This window comes from Gymnodraco acuticeps, unplaced genomic scaffold (assembly GCF_902827175.1).
Source record: "Gymnodraco acuticeps unplaced genomic scaffold, fGymAcu1.1, whole genome shotgun sequence".
Taxonomy (NCBI): Eukaryota; Metazoa; Chordata; class Actinopteri; order Perciformes; family Bathydraconidae; genus Gymnodraco; species Gymnodraco acuticeps.
The window spans coordinates 234,390-249,963 of NW_022991085.1; the positions used below are offsets into that span (position 1 = coordinate 234,390).

The 15,574-nt window shown below is 43.5% G+C and overlaps 1 pseudogene; it reads left to right on the forward strand.

The window, feature by feature from the left end:
• LOC117560049 overlaps window positions 1-285 on the forward strand; it is a 54,665-nt pseudogene extending 54,380 nt beyond the window's left edge.
• The last annotated feature ends 15,289 nt before the right edge of the window (window positions 286-15,574 follow it).

Consider the following 15,574-nt stretch of genomic DNA (forward strand, 5'->3'; position numbering starts at 1 on the left):
CAGAGTTTAGCTTTTGTCTGGTATTTGGTTTAATGCAGTGTACCAGAAAAGATTAAAGACAGGCATCATTGGTTAGATTCTGTGTTATTCACAGCAAAGCCTGCTTGTAGAATATACATTATTTTCAGTTCACCTGCACAAAGCAGCATAAAGGTGGAAATATGCAAGTTAATTGACCTGCTGTGCTTTTTATACATCAGGTAAGTTTATAATGTAAATCATATTTAAGGCAAAGTGTATCCTTGTCTGTGCTCACTTTTGTCTCTCTCTCCTCAGTCATTATGATGGACCGAGGCTCCATTGCAGAGATGGACTCGCCCTCTCAGCTCCTCCGCCTGCAGGGAATATTCTATCAGATGTGTGTTGAGGCTGGTTTGGCCTGACATGTTGCTAACAACCAGAGACAGATGATGTGTGTTTCATAATCCTCCAGTTCTGTATATAATTAATCATCATTACAGAATAAAAAACCTGGAAATCTATGTAAAAACATTTGAGGGCTTTATAACTGACCCTTTAAGTGTAAAATGTAAAGAGATGGTCATGCGGGCCCGGCGCCACGAGGGGGCAAAAGGGGGCATTGCCCCCTCAGTTGTATTCTTTGCCCCCTCACTTTGAGAATCATTCATCCATCAAAAAGTACAATAAATGTCACAATTATTAAATAACTTTGAGTAATTATTTTCCCCAATACACGTTACTATGTTTAGATCAGATATGTGGGCAGGCAGTCAAGCAACGTGTAAAAAAGCCTCAACCCCAAGTGAGCTTGTAGTCTTAGGCCCCGTCTCACTTCGGTTAAATGGATTCCTTGCTTCCCTCACTTGCGTCGTTTCCCTGTGTCTAGTCCCTCCCTCCAGGGAAGCATGGAGGGACGCAAGGAAACCACGAGAAGCAGGGAAATTAGTTTTAAGAGCAATGGGACGTCCTTTCCTCCGGAGCGTCACGTGAAGCGACGTCCATTTGTGATGACGCCACACAGCTGATCGTCTGACAGCAGCTCTGTCCCCGTTATTTTCACAAACACCTCTGTTAGTACACATTTACTGACACAAACATTTGTATCATCTCGTGATACATTTGTATCATCATTCTCAAAAAAGATAAACGCCATTCTTAAAATGTATAAACGAACATCAGTTGGATTAATATTGATTAGAGTGCACAATAGAAATAATTGAGAGAAGAAAAAGAGATATGTTATCTATCAAAACCCAGTTAGATTAACATTCATTGGATTGCACACTTTGTGTGTTTGTGTGGATATGTAGCACATTAACATTTTAATAGCACTTAATGACTGACTGAATGGAAATGACAATAAATGAAAATGTATAAACGAAAAAAGCGATCATGAAAATGTTTCCAAAAAATGAATACAATTATTTTTGACCACTTTGTTGTTCAGATATATCACATATTTGTAACTAAATGATACATTAATTGAAACAAAACACGGTATAAACTGAGGAGTGACTCCCGTGAGGTTCATGTGTTTTCTTCACTCCGCTGGGAAACTGCTCTCATGTCAAGAAGCATCAGATCAGTGCATGCGCTGCATCGTCCAATCAGTGAGCAATACACAGTAAGGGGGCGGGGCGAGTATCTGAGGATTTCATCGGAGGATGGTCTGATGGTTCCTCGGTTATCGCTCCTCCATTATCACACCTCGATCCTCGCTCTTCCAGCAGAAATAAGAGCCATGGGACGCTACTCAAGATGGCGCAGACAAATCAACTTCCGGTGAGACCGAGACCGAGGAGCGAGGAAATGAAAATAGTCGACCTGAGACGGGGCCTTAATGTTAGCGTGTGTGCTTAGCTGTAAACACAGGGTCCTTGTCACTTCGGTTAAATGGATTCCTTGCTTACCTCACTTGCGTCGTTTCCCTGTGTTTAGTCCCTCCCACCAGGGAAGCATGGAGGGACGCAAGGAAACCACGAGAAGCAGGGAAATGAGTTTTAAGAGCAATGGGACGTCCTTTCCTCCGGAGCGTCACGTGAAGCGACGTCCGTTTGTGATGACGCTGCACAGCTGATCGTCTGACAGCAGCTCTGTACCCGTTATTTCCACACACACCCCCGCCTCTGTTAGTACACATTTACTGACACAAACATTTGTATCATCTGTTGTAGACCCCAATAAATAAAATAAGAACTCATTCTCAAAAAAGATAAACGCCATTCTTAAAATGTATAAACGAACAATAGTTTGATTAATATTGATTAGAGTGCACAATAGAAATAAAATAATTGAGAGAAGAAAAAGAGATATGTTATCTATCAAAACCCAGTTAGATTAACCGAGACCGAGGAGCGAGGAAATGAAAAATAAGAGAAGTGAGAAGGGCCCACAGTCGGATGGGTGACCAAAACGTCCCCGTTTTCTGGGCAGAGTCCCCGTTGTCGGTGGCTGGTACCCGGTTGAAACTCCCGAAAATGTTCCCATTTTTGAACGTGCGTTAAAAAAATAGAGCAAGGTGAAATCAAATGTTACATGTCAGTAAAAACAGAGTAACAGTGTTGTGCCTGTTTGTAGCGTTAGCGTATTTCTTCTTCTACTACTTCTTCTTCTTTTTTCTTTAATGGCGAATCGCTTCCACTTGGAGCATATATCGCCACCTACTGTTGATTTATTAAATGTTTATATTAAATCCTTGCCCTCAGACCAGTGTTTTTGAGGAACTTGAAGATCAGCTTGTTTACTTCATTTCTTGATTTAGTTTTGTGTATTGACTTGCAATCCATGTCCTTGATGTTATGTTGTTCCAGTGCAGTTTTCAGAATGAGTCTTTGTCTGTTATAATCCGGGCAGCTAAAAAATACATGATGTAATTTTAATTTTAATTTTAATGAGACGGACTGGAAAAAGGAGTGGGAGGGGGAAGTCATTTCAAGCCACAACACCTCTCTCAGTGGGGGGGTGGGCTTCCTCCTCTCCAAGTCTTTTAATCCTGTCTCACTAGAGGTCGAGCACTTTATCAATGGGAGGTTGCTTTTAATAAAAGCACGGTTTGACCTTTTTACAGTTGTTTTTATAAATGTGTATGCTCCAAAAAACGGTGCAGAGAGGAAGCTGTTTTTACTCAAAGTTAATGATGTTTTAAACGGTTATGCCACGGAGGATTTTTCATTGTTGGGTGGGGATTTTAATTGTACAGAAAATGCATCTCTAGATCGCAACCATGCAGAGCCGCATCCAGCATCCCAGCATGCTCTGAGGCAGCTGGTCCACTCCCACGGCCTGGTGGATGCATGGGGAAGGATGCACACAGACAACTATGGAATGCCATTTAAGCCAAAATAAATAATTAAATCAATACATATATATATAAATATGCCTATGAAATAAATAAATGAGGCAATAAATATGTATACATGTACATTTAAATACACATTTATTTATTTCAGGGGACTTGTATTTCATAATGAGACATTTACATTTCTTATATGCAAATGAACGGGGCGTGGTTAGCTCACAGATCCAGACCAAAGCAACAGTACCACAACACTGACTCAATAGCTCTTGTTTCACACTCCAGTACTCTTAAGTGGTTTGCCAACCGCCAATAAACCAAACCGGTTCCGGGCTACAGCCTGATCTAGCTCTGGTTCTTCCTGTTTCAGCCGCAGCGGAGCCACCGGCTCTAAACACCGAAAACCGGTTCTTAGCTGACCCCACTTGGCTGCCCGGCAAGAACCAAGAACCATGCTCACGTCGGAAGGAGCCATAATAACAGTTTATGGCGAGTATGGAAAATGAAAGTTGTAACAAGCAGTAGCGCTGAGCAAAGTGACTAGAACGCAACCACACTTTATAAAGTCAGGCAACATTAACCAGGCTTCGTGTGATTCTGTTTATTTGTACCTTACTTTGACCATCCGTTCACTATCATTGTGGAGAGCAGGCAGACGTTTTGTTTTGTATTATAGCAGCTATCAGATGGAATCAATACATGGGCTGCACAGGTTGTGCTGTCGGACTATCACAAGTAGAATCATAATGAAAAGGTCAAATGTGCCTGTAGAAAACGGCTTATGCCACAATAGGATAGCAACAAGTAGTCAAGATAGTCAGTTTAGCTTTGGTTGCTGTTGCATAACTGCGGTCAACTCAGCCGTCTCTCGCGTTCGCTTGATCAAATCAGCAGCTATTCATTTTTGAGTGCGCAATTAATAGAGCCTTTACGGTAATCGCTGTACAAGAGTAAAATAATGCATGTTTTTTTCTGCTTTATTTGCAATACAAGTCATTTGTACCATAAGTTCTTAATACAACTTGTTAGACTACTACCACAAATACAGTGAAGTACTTTTACTGTGTACTTTGAGTAATACTCTGTCAAACTCCCTTCCCAAGTACAATAATGCATGTATTCTGCTATCTTTGATAAGAGATAATATCTATATTTCAGATATTTATTTAAATAAGAAGTGACCTTTGAATAAATATTGCAAAACAAAGCCTATATCACCTGCAGGCTTAGCCAGTGTGTATTTCTTCCTGCACTACAAGATTTCGATGTGTACAAATCTGGGCCATATATCTGTGTCATTTCTCCAAACACATACATTACAAATGCCTGTATTGGAGTCTTAAAAAGGTGCAGTAGAAGGACTTTAGCAGCATCATAAGAGGCCAACAAGAGTGACAGGGGTGTGTCACTGTGCTGGAGGAAAGTTGTGAACAGCTATCCAGGATAGTCTCTAAAGACTTTCCAAGGGGTAACAATGCTGCTGCTGGAGGACTGATCTAGTGGATCTAGTGTTGATGTCATCTGTCTACCATATCCTCTTAAAATACTCTAACATTATCTGTACATTACATGTCATGTCATTTGTTAGACACTTTTATCCAGAGTCGGACTCGGGTGCCGATTTTCGGGACTCGGGACTCGACTCGGACTCGCGCACTGATTGACGCGACCCGGACTTGGACTCGTGAATTCTCGCGTACGCTGACTTGGACTCGGACTCGTGCATTTTTCTCCCCACGATGACTCGGACTCGACTTGTACATTGACGCTCTGACTTGGACTTGGACTCGGACTTGAGCAAGTTTTCTCTGGAGTCTGATGTCCTCTATCCTGGCATGTGAACCTGTGAGGTGAGTTCACGTACTGGGCCCCGCTATTCCAGTCTAAAGATGTCTAGAGACACACCCCGCATCGTGCTGTATGCTTTCACACATTCTGCTTCCACATTGGAAAAGAGAAGCGCAAAATGCTCGTTATGTGGAAACAATATTGAAAAGAAGGCTCCGTAACTTTACATTACTCTAAGGATCGAGTTCAGACATAGAGGCTGTCTTGAACCCTATCATCAGAGTAACGTGATCTAATCAATAAATAAAGATTCAGCCGATAACACGAAAGCACATGGCTACTTAAAGGCCCTGACACACCAGGCCGAAATCGGCCGTTTTCGTTAGTCGGACGACGAAGCGTGCCCTGTCGCCCAAACTCAATTTGGTGTGTCCCGCACCGCCGGCCATCACACGCCTTATTTGGCCTTTCATGGCCGACGCACGGCCAATTCACATGTTGAAATCGTCCGTTCGTCGGCCACAGGCAGTCGGACAAAGAAATCAGCCTCTGATGGCTGTTCAGCTAGCGATATCAGTGCATGAGAAGCGAAACAGTGCTTGAGAATGTCTTCCACAAGCAACAACTCTACTCCAATGGGCTGAGGAGCACCAGTACCCCGCACGAAACATGTTTTTCGATGGACGAAGAGTGAAAAATGGAACGCACACGCTATTTGTTTGTTTGTTATATCACGTAGTCTGTTCTTCTTCTCTGTCTTCCGGTTGTTGCCTCTTTTGAATGACGAATACACACTACCGCCGCCTGCTGGTAAGGAGAGTTATTGCCGCTCACGCATCGGCGTCAGCGTCAGCGAGTTCTCTGGTGACTGCTTGGTGTGTCAGGGCCTTAACATGCAGAATGACGTCATTTTGCATGCTAAGTAGCCATGTGCTTTCTGGGGCTAAAACTTTATCAGTAAACCGATTTAACCGGTAAAAGTTCCTTCAAAATAAGAGTCCCGATCTTATTACTATCAAAATAAAAGTGCAAAACGAAAACTTTACCATAGGAAAATATTGGCATACACATATAATCACTTCTCTAAAAGGTAACTCATTGTAAATATAGTTAGACATATTAAAGGTCATTTACAATAATAATAATAATAATAATAATAATAATAATATTAATATTAGTAATAAGCTTTATATCTGTATATCACTGTATATCACATATCAATACAATAATTGTAGCCAAACTCGCTTCACAGCAGTTCAATAGACAGATTAGTATAACATGACAGGATAAAAGCAATGTAGAGGAGCAGCTACATTTCAACACATATATCCACGAAGATTAATACATGAAGACTTGTGACTCGGACTTGACTTGGACTCTTCTTAGGTGACTCGGACTTGGACTCGGACTCGAACACAGGTAATGATGACTTGGACTCGACTCGGACACTCCTTGGGTGACTCGGACTTGGACTCGGACTCGAACACAGGTAACGATGACTCGGACTCGACTCGGACACTCCTTGGGTGACTCGGACTTGGACTCGGACTCAGACTCGAACATAGGTAATGATGACTCGGACTCGACTCAGACACTCCTTGGGTGACTCGGACTTGGACTCAAACATAGGTAATGATGACTCGGACTCGACTCGGACACTCCTTGGGTGACTCGGACTTGGACTCGGACTCGAACACAGGTAATGATGACTCGGACTCGACTCGGACACTCCTTGGGTGACTCGGACTTAGACTCGGACTCGACTATGACTCTCCCTTGGTGACTCGGGCTTGGACTCGAAGAGTGGTGACTCGAGAGTGACTTGGACTCGGGAATTGGTGAATTGACTACAACACTGCTTTTATCCAAAGCGACTTACATTCATTCAGTACTGTGGACAATCCCCACAGGAGCAATTTGGGGTGAAGTGTCCTCCCCTGATTCGAAGTCCAGCACACTAGTATCTCCACAGCCTCCTAGTAAGCGTCTTTGGGTCCAGAAAAGCGCTATATAAAATTAATATATTATTATTATTATTATTAGTATTGTGAACGCTTTTAATGCTTATTAAATATAGCAGAAAACATCCATTATTCTACTCAGGAGGGGAGTTTGTCAGGGGATTACTCAAACACTTGATTGTACTTGTGGGAGTAGTCCAAGTAGTACTGACTCCAACAGTATCAATTTCATGTAGAACTTGTAGCAAAAAATCATTTTATCCCTCATCAAATATAGCAGAATACATGAATGATTGTACTCAGGAGGGGAGTTTGACAAAGGATTACTCAAGAAGTGCACACTAAAAATACTTGATTGTACTTGTGGGAGTAGTCCAAGTAGTACTGAGTCCAACAGTCCCAATTGTATTAAGAACTTATGGCAAAATATCATTTTATCTCTCATCAAAGATAGCTAAAAACATGCATTATTGTATTCTGGAAGGGAGTTTGACAGAGTATTACTCAACAAGTACACAGTAAAAGTACTTCATTGTCTTTGTGGTAGTAGTCTAACAAGTACTTAGTCCAACAGTACCAATTTTCTTAAGAACTTATGGATAAAAATCATTTTATCTCATCAAATATAGCAGAAGTGGCATGATTTTGTTCTCAGGAGGGGGCTTTGAGAGAGTATTACCCAAAAAGTACACAGTAAAAACTTCATTTTATTGTAGCAGTCAAACTAGGACTGAGTCAAACAGTGTCAGTTTTATTAAGAACTTATGGTACAAATGACTTGTATTGCAAATAAAGCAGAAAAAAACATGCATTATTTTACTCTTGTACAGCGATTACCGTAAAGCAGGGGTGGGGAACCTCCGGCCACCGGGCCGTATACGGCCCGCGAGACCATTTGGTGTGGCCCTCGAGGTAATTTATAAACACACGCAAAAAAGAAAAAAATTAAAGAAATCTAGACCGCAAAAGTGAGTGCCTGTTTTTCCTGGCCACGGTCAGGGTCCTTGAACACAACACAAGCCTAACGTGTCATCACGTTGTATATGTCTCGTCTGACAGGGGTGTAGTTCTGACGGAGAGCACCAGGGGCCTCATTTATAAAGGGATATACGCTCAAAAGATGGCGTCCGCCAGTTTCTACGCAATGTTTGCGATTTATAAAATACTAACTTGACGGGAAAATGTGCGGTCCTCCACGCAAACTCTAACCCATGCGTACGCACTAAGCACAAAAACGGGAGGGACGAGAAACTGCGACACCGCGTTGGCAGAAGGAAGAATGGAGAGAAATATGTGGAAATAATACCATAAATAAAATTATTAAAATGATTAAACAAACGCCTGTTTGAGACTCCTCAGTGCACACAAAAACATAACTTGGATAAATAAATAAATACGGATATGTTATTTAAAACCACCTCGAATATGTTGTGTTAATGTTATGAAATGTTTTCTCATAAATGATGCGGTAAACAGGAGGACAGAATTACGTCTAAACTGACGCCGTTTTGCATTTCTATAGGTTGTAGATACGAGCATGGTTTTATATACTATCATGTTTAATCGTGTTTTATGCCGTTTGCCAAGACTTGATAAGTCGCACGTAAAACACAGGAGGTATGGAAACTAAGAACACCATATGTGGTAAATTGTACAGCTGATATAACACAACACATTAGTTGTATTCCCTTTAACTGGTGGATATAGAGTTGCTACAGGGAGGGGGGGGGGGGTTGAGGACAGCTGGAACACAAATCACCAAATACAAAAACATAATTCAGATCCAGTCGTCATGACTCCACACCGGGGGGATTCCCCATTCACTTCTTACAGTCTCTCATCAAGGGGGGGTCTCCTGTCCCCGGTACAAACACACTGCCTGAGGAAGGCTATGTGTATTATTTTTGTCATTAACCTTTTTCGGGCCATTTATTTATTTATTTTGGTGACGATCCGACCTCCATGCTGCTGCTCTGGTTCAAACTGCATCCACCAGACAATATGATTTATCTCCACCTCCCCAAAATAACCTAAATCTGACACTGTGTGAGATGTCTTTTTTAGCTGTTCTGTCGTCATTTCCTGCGATCTTCTTCATAAAGTCAGAATGAATGAATGGGCGTTTCTTTGACTATGTGCATCTGGACCCGGTGACGACATTACCTATTGACGCAGCAACCACTGTAAGTTATATTCTTGTTTAATTAGACTTCTCTGTTTCATTTATTCGACTCTGTATAAATTGTTATTGTAGCGTAAACGGCTAAATCGCGTTTGAGAGATTTTAAATCTCAGATCTGCTCAGGCGAAACCTGCTTTACAGGTCTCAGCACTCAAGCCTGCATTAATATAGGCACGGCCAGTCTATTGTCGCCCATCAGCTGTAGATAGTTAACTAATTAGAGGGCCGTGGCCCTACAGCTGTGAGAACTGAGCAATCAGGCGTCCATTTCGGGTAGCTTTTTCCTGGAGCGTCAGCTTCAGCGTCAGACAGCCGAAGACTGACAAAGACATTGGAGTCCTGCGGCAGTAAGACTGACAAAGACAATAGAGTCCTGCGGGAGTAAGACTGACAAAGACATTGGAGTCCTGCGGGAGTCACGAGGGAGGCAAAGAGGAGGCAAATCCTACTCTGATCGAGCTGGTGTCTTATTTCTCTTTTCTTTAGTTTTCTAGCCCTGCATGCTATAATCATGTGTATTTTCTCTATTCCTGTTCATGTGTCTTCTCGCAATTATCACTGGCCCCGTGTATCTCCTAATCGATATAACCGGCCTGCTCTCGTCTATCCCACGTGCTCCACTGAGATCCAACATCTAGTTTCTGGTGGCCTGTGGAATTGCCAGTCAGCTGTTCCTAAGGCTGACTTCATCTCTGGCTACGCCTCCCTGCAGTCTCTGGATTTCCTTGCTCTCACTGAGACCTGGATTACTCCATCCAACACATCCACCCCAGCAGCTCTCTCCACTGCATATTCCTTCTCCCATACACCCAGACCCACTGGCAGAGGAGGTGGCACTGGTCTCCTGCTCTCTCCCAAATGGAGCTTTTCCCTCTTCAAGCTACCTAACTTCACTCCTTCCACCTTTGAGTTCCATGCCGTCACAGTAACCCATCCTATACAGTTAACCATTGTTGTTCTCTACCGTCCACCAGGCGCCTTGGGGGACTTCTTGGAGGAATTAGATAATCTCCTCTCACTCATCCCTGAAACTGGCCCTCCCGCTGTACTTCTCGGAAACTTCAACCTCCAGACGGGGAAGATAGACGAACTAACATCTCTGTTAACCGCCTTTGCTTTCTCACTGTCTCCGTCCCCACCGACTCATAAAGCTGGCAATGTCCTTGATCTCATATTCTCAAGGAACTGCGCTACTTCTAACCTCTCTGTAAACCCGCTCCACACCTCCGATCACTTCTTCATTTCATTCTCTCTATCCCTTTCCAAACATAACAAACTAATCTCTTCTCATCCTGCACTTGTCCGCCGTAACCTTCGCTCCCTCTCCCCCTCTAGCTTTGCCTCGTCGGTGCTCTCAGCCCTCCCTTCCTCTGATTCGTTCCATCTCCTGCCTCCAAACTCTGCTGCAGAAACTCTCCTCTCTACTCTCTCATCCACTCTGGACTCGCTCTGTCCTCTCACATCTCGGCAGGCTCGTCAGTCCCCTCCTGCTCCCTGGCTAAATGATGCACTGCGTGCTAATAGAACCGTCCTTAGGGCAGCAGAGCGGAAATGGTGGAAATCCAAACACCGTGACGACCTCCTAACCTATCAGGCTCTCCTCTCCTCTTTCTCTGCTTCGATCTCTCAGGCAAAAAGCACTTTCTTTCAAGATAAGATCCAATCTTCCTATTCCAATCCTAAAAAACTATTTTCCATCTTCTCCACCCTCTTGGACCCTCCAAAAGCTCCTCCCCCCTCCTCACTTCTGTCAAGCGACTTTGTTACCCACTTTGAAAAAAAGGTTGATGATATTCGCTCTTCTTTTTCTGACTCACCTTTACTCACCGCTGGGTCACCTGACCCTCCTTCCACCAACACACTTACCTCCTTTTCCCCTCTCTCTCCAAGTGAGGTTCTTACCCTCATTACCTCTGCCCGCCCTACCACCTGTCCTCTGGACCCTATCCCTTCAAACCTCCTTCAGACTATCGCTCCTGATATTCTACCGTTTCTCACCCATTTCATCAACACTTCTCTAACTTCTGGTCACTTTCCAAACAGTCTCAAGGAGGCAAGAGTAAACCCTCTCCTAAAGAAACCCACTCTCAACCCGTCTGATGTTATAAACTACAGGCCTGTCTCTCTCCTCCCGTTCCTGTCTAAAACACTTGAACGCGCTGTCTTTAAACAACTCTCCTGTTATCTGAATCAGAACAACCTTCTGGATCCGCACCAGTCTGGTTTCAAGGCAGGTCACTCCACAGAAACTGCTCTCATTGCTGTCACGGAGGAACTGCACACTGCCAAAACTGCATCCCTCTCCTCTGTCATCATCCTATTGGACCTGTCTGCTGCATTCGACACGGTGAATCATCAGATCCTCCTTCGCACTCTCCAAAAACTTGGAGTTTCAGGCTCTGCACTTTCCCTCCTCACCTCATACCTGAAAGACCGTACCTACAGGGTGACTTGGAGAGGGTCTGAGTCCGACCCTTGTCAATTAACTACGGGGGTCCCTCAGGGCTCTGTTCTTGGTCCCCTCCTCTTCTCCCTGTACACAAACTCGCTCGGATCAGTCATTAGCCCGCATGGTTTTTCTTACCACTGCTACGCTGATGACACCCAATTAATTCTGTCCTTTCCCCGCTCAGAGACCCAGGTCGTTGCACGCATCTCTGCTTGTCTAGCTGACATCTCTCAGTGGATGTCTGCTCACCACCTCAAGCTCAACCTTGACAAAACTGAGCTGCTCTTCCTCCCGGGAAAAGATTGTCCCACTCTTGACCTAACAATCAACATCGGCACCTCAGTTGTTTCCCCGACTCAGACTGCAAGGAATCTGGGTGTGACCCTAGATAACAACCTGTCCTTCACTGCAAACATCGCTGCTACAACACGTTGCTGCAGATACACGCTTTACAACATCAGGAAGATACGTCCCCAGCTGACTCAGAAAGCGACTCAGGTTCTGGTCCAGGCTCTCGTCATCTCACGCCTAGACTACTGCAACTCCCTCCTGGCTGGTCTACCTGCATGTGCCATCCGACCTCTGTAGCTCATCCAGAATGCAGCGGCTCGTCTGGTCTTCAACCTTCCTAAATTCTCCCACACCACTCCGCTCCTCCGCTCCCTTCACTGGCTTCCGGTAACTGCTAGAATCCACTTCAAGACACTGGTACTTGCTTACCATGCTGCGAATGGATCTGGCCCTTCCTACATCCAGGACATGGTTAAACCGTACACCCCAGCGCGTGCACTACGCTCTGCATCAGCCAAACGACTCGTTGCGCCCTCGCTGCGAGGGGGACCCAAGTTCCCATCGGCGAAAACACGTGGGTTTGCTGTCCTGGCTCCAAGATGGTGGAATGAGCTCCCCATTGACATCAGGACGGCAGATAGCTTGCACATCTTCCGGCGCAAACTGAAAACTCATCTCTTTCGACTCCACTTCGAGCGTTAGAACTACTAACGAAGCACTTTTATTCTAATAAAGGACTGGCTTACCTAAAGCCAGTTGAGTAGCACTTGAAATGTTTGGCTCTATGAAACCTGATGTACTTATATGATACTGTTTTCTTCAAGGTTGTGTCTTCCTGGTCGAATGTACTTATTGTAAGTCGCTTTGGATAAAAGCGTCAGCTAAATGCAATGTAATGTAATGTAATGTAATATTTATAGGCAAATATGGGCGTTACGTGAAGCCTGCAAAAGCTGCACCGCATTTCGAGTCGGTTGTGATTTATAAAGGGAAACCGGCGTAGGAAGTGCTGTACGCACTTTCCTCACCGGTGCGCAATGTTTGGTGAATCGGAAAATGTCGGAACATTTCTGTACCTATTTTTTGGATTTCTACTACGTAAGCAACCTTCCCACGTGAATCCTACGCACGGCGTTATAAATGAGGCCCCTGTACGCCACTCCGCTCCGGCACTTCCAAAAATTGCAGTACCCATAAGGAGCCGTACACATGCTGCAGTTTTTGCGTGGCTGTGTCTTAGTTGTAAGCCCAGTGGCGATCTGTCATACTGATCATACAGTCAATAACTTTGTTGTTATTAGCATCTGGTTAGCTAGCTATGCTAACAAATATAAGAAGCTTTTTCTACAACCAGTGAGGTAAAGGCACATCTTTATATGATTATTATAGTTATAAAACAAATAAGAGAATAAAGTAAACAGGTATAAAATACTATATGACAGTAAAAAAAAGTTGTTATTAATAAACAAGAATACAGTTTGAAAGGAGAGTGATTTGTAAAATACCCATAAAGAAAAAGAAAATCTGCTTGCAGTTCTGTTTCATCTGGGTGTTGAGAGATGTATCCATAGATCTCCTAATGTTGCTCTCAAAGTGCACCAGATTGATGCTTTTAACTTCAACATTTAAAAAAACAAATCTTCCCGCGGGGGAGCATGCCCCCCGGACCCCCCTAGAGGAGGTTAGGTCCCCCCCCACTTAAATCATGTTCACATGGATAGGAGTCTAAATACATTTGCACATATCTTGTGTCCATATCTTTCTGTTTGGGTAGTCATGCCACAACTCTGCACGTGCATGCATGAGTCATGGTAAGATATCTGGATTTAGAGGTGGCTTTTTCTTTGCACAGCATGAAAGAAAGGTGAAATGAATGGGCTGTGATTTTAGTATTTTTAAGCAGAGGTCAATAATTTGTACGGCCCTCGGAGGATGTTGAAAACATTGAAATGGCCCTTGAGAGGAAAAAGGTTCCCCACCCCTGCCGTAAAGGCTCTATTAATTGCGCACTCAAAAATGAATAGCTGCTGATTTGACCAAGCGAACGCGAGAGACGGCTGAGTTGACCGCAGTTATGCAACAGTAACCAAAGCTAAACTGACTATCTTGACTACTTGTTGCTATCCTATTGTGGCATAAGCCGTTTTCCATGTATTTATGTATTTAATTTTGGCTTAAATGGCATTCCACAACAGGCAGTACACCCGGTCCCACATCTGAGAGAATAGAATTTTATCAGCTAGACTAGATCGTATTTATTATTTTAAGCATCATTTTAATACTTTTAAAATGTGCAGTATATCACCTGCTGGTTTTACGGATCACTCTTTGCTTTTATGTAATGCCATTCTTTTGCCAAGAAGTGCATATTGGCATTTTAACTCGGTTTTAACATTTGATAAACATTTTAAAGATGCCCTTATTTATTTCTGGAGTGTTTTTAGACAGTAAGGGAGATTTTAGCAGTCTTAGGCAGTGGTATTGCCAGACCTAATGTCAATAATCTGCATTGTAAACATGACACAAGGTGGCACCATATCCATGTACAAAGCCATGTTAGGGAAACTTCCATCCTACATCTGCTCCCTGATCTCTCGGCGAATTGTAAGTGGCTACTGCCTGAGATCGCATGCTGTAGTTTTATTAAATGTGCCAACTGCTAGGACTGTCTTAGGGAAGATAGCTTTTAGATGCGCAGCTCCTCTGTCTTGGAATAGTCTGCAATTGAAATGGAAACTGAGCAATCTGGTGCCACTAAATGTTTTTAAAGCTCAGTTGGATGCTACTCAATCGGAAGCTGTTGGTACCTGCTCATGTGGATAGTTATTGTAATTGTAAACCCTGTAATGATGCTGTAAGATGTCCTTTTTGTTGTTATGTTTTTATGTTTCATGTTTCATGTGGAACCTACTTGAGCAGGTCTCCCTTGAAAAAGAGATCAATGATCTCAATGGGATACACCTGGATAAATAAAGGTTTGAAATGAAATGAAAATGTCATTCATGTCAGTGAATGTACTACTTTGAATTTACTCTTTGTAAGTAAATAAAGTTGCATTGCCTTGAACGAAATTCACGCAACTCTTAATATTAGATACTGTGTGGCGATGGAGATTATTTGTTGACCCTGCTTTAAAGGATATTTTGCCTTTACAAACAGTGCGCTATATCACTGCCTGGGTTTTGGTTGAAGTGCATCCAAATGCTGCTGCGTTTTCGCGTTTGGCTAATTTTCCATCCGGAAAACACGTTGTCTACCTGTCCTGTACCACTTGTTATGACTTCTCTCTCTCGCGTATTCCGTTAAGACCCACCCCATCTCACTCCTTGTGCTGAAACCTACCAATCAGAGTAGGGGCGGGTCTTCAGAATACGTAGAGAACAAAATCAAGCTTTTTAAAAGGCGAGTGGATTTTGGCAGGCTGTGAGTGCGGACCAACGATTGACCGATAACAAGAACGGCTCTCACCAAGTACGACTCGGTTCCCCTCGTTCGTACCAAAGAGCCTTTCAAAAGAATCGGCTCGTTCGCGACCGACACATCACTATAGTGTAGGTTTGTTTCTACAAGTAGCCTACAGTTTTAGGGACACAAAAGTTAGGGGGGCAGCTGGGGGGGAAGCTGCCCCCCCTTGCCCCCCCATTGAT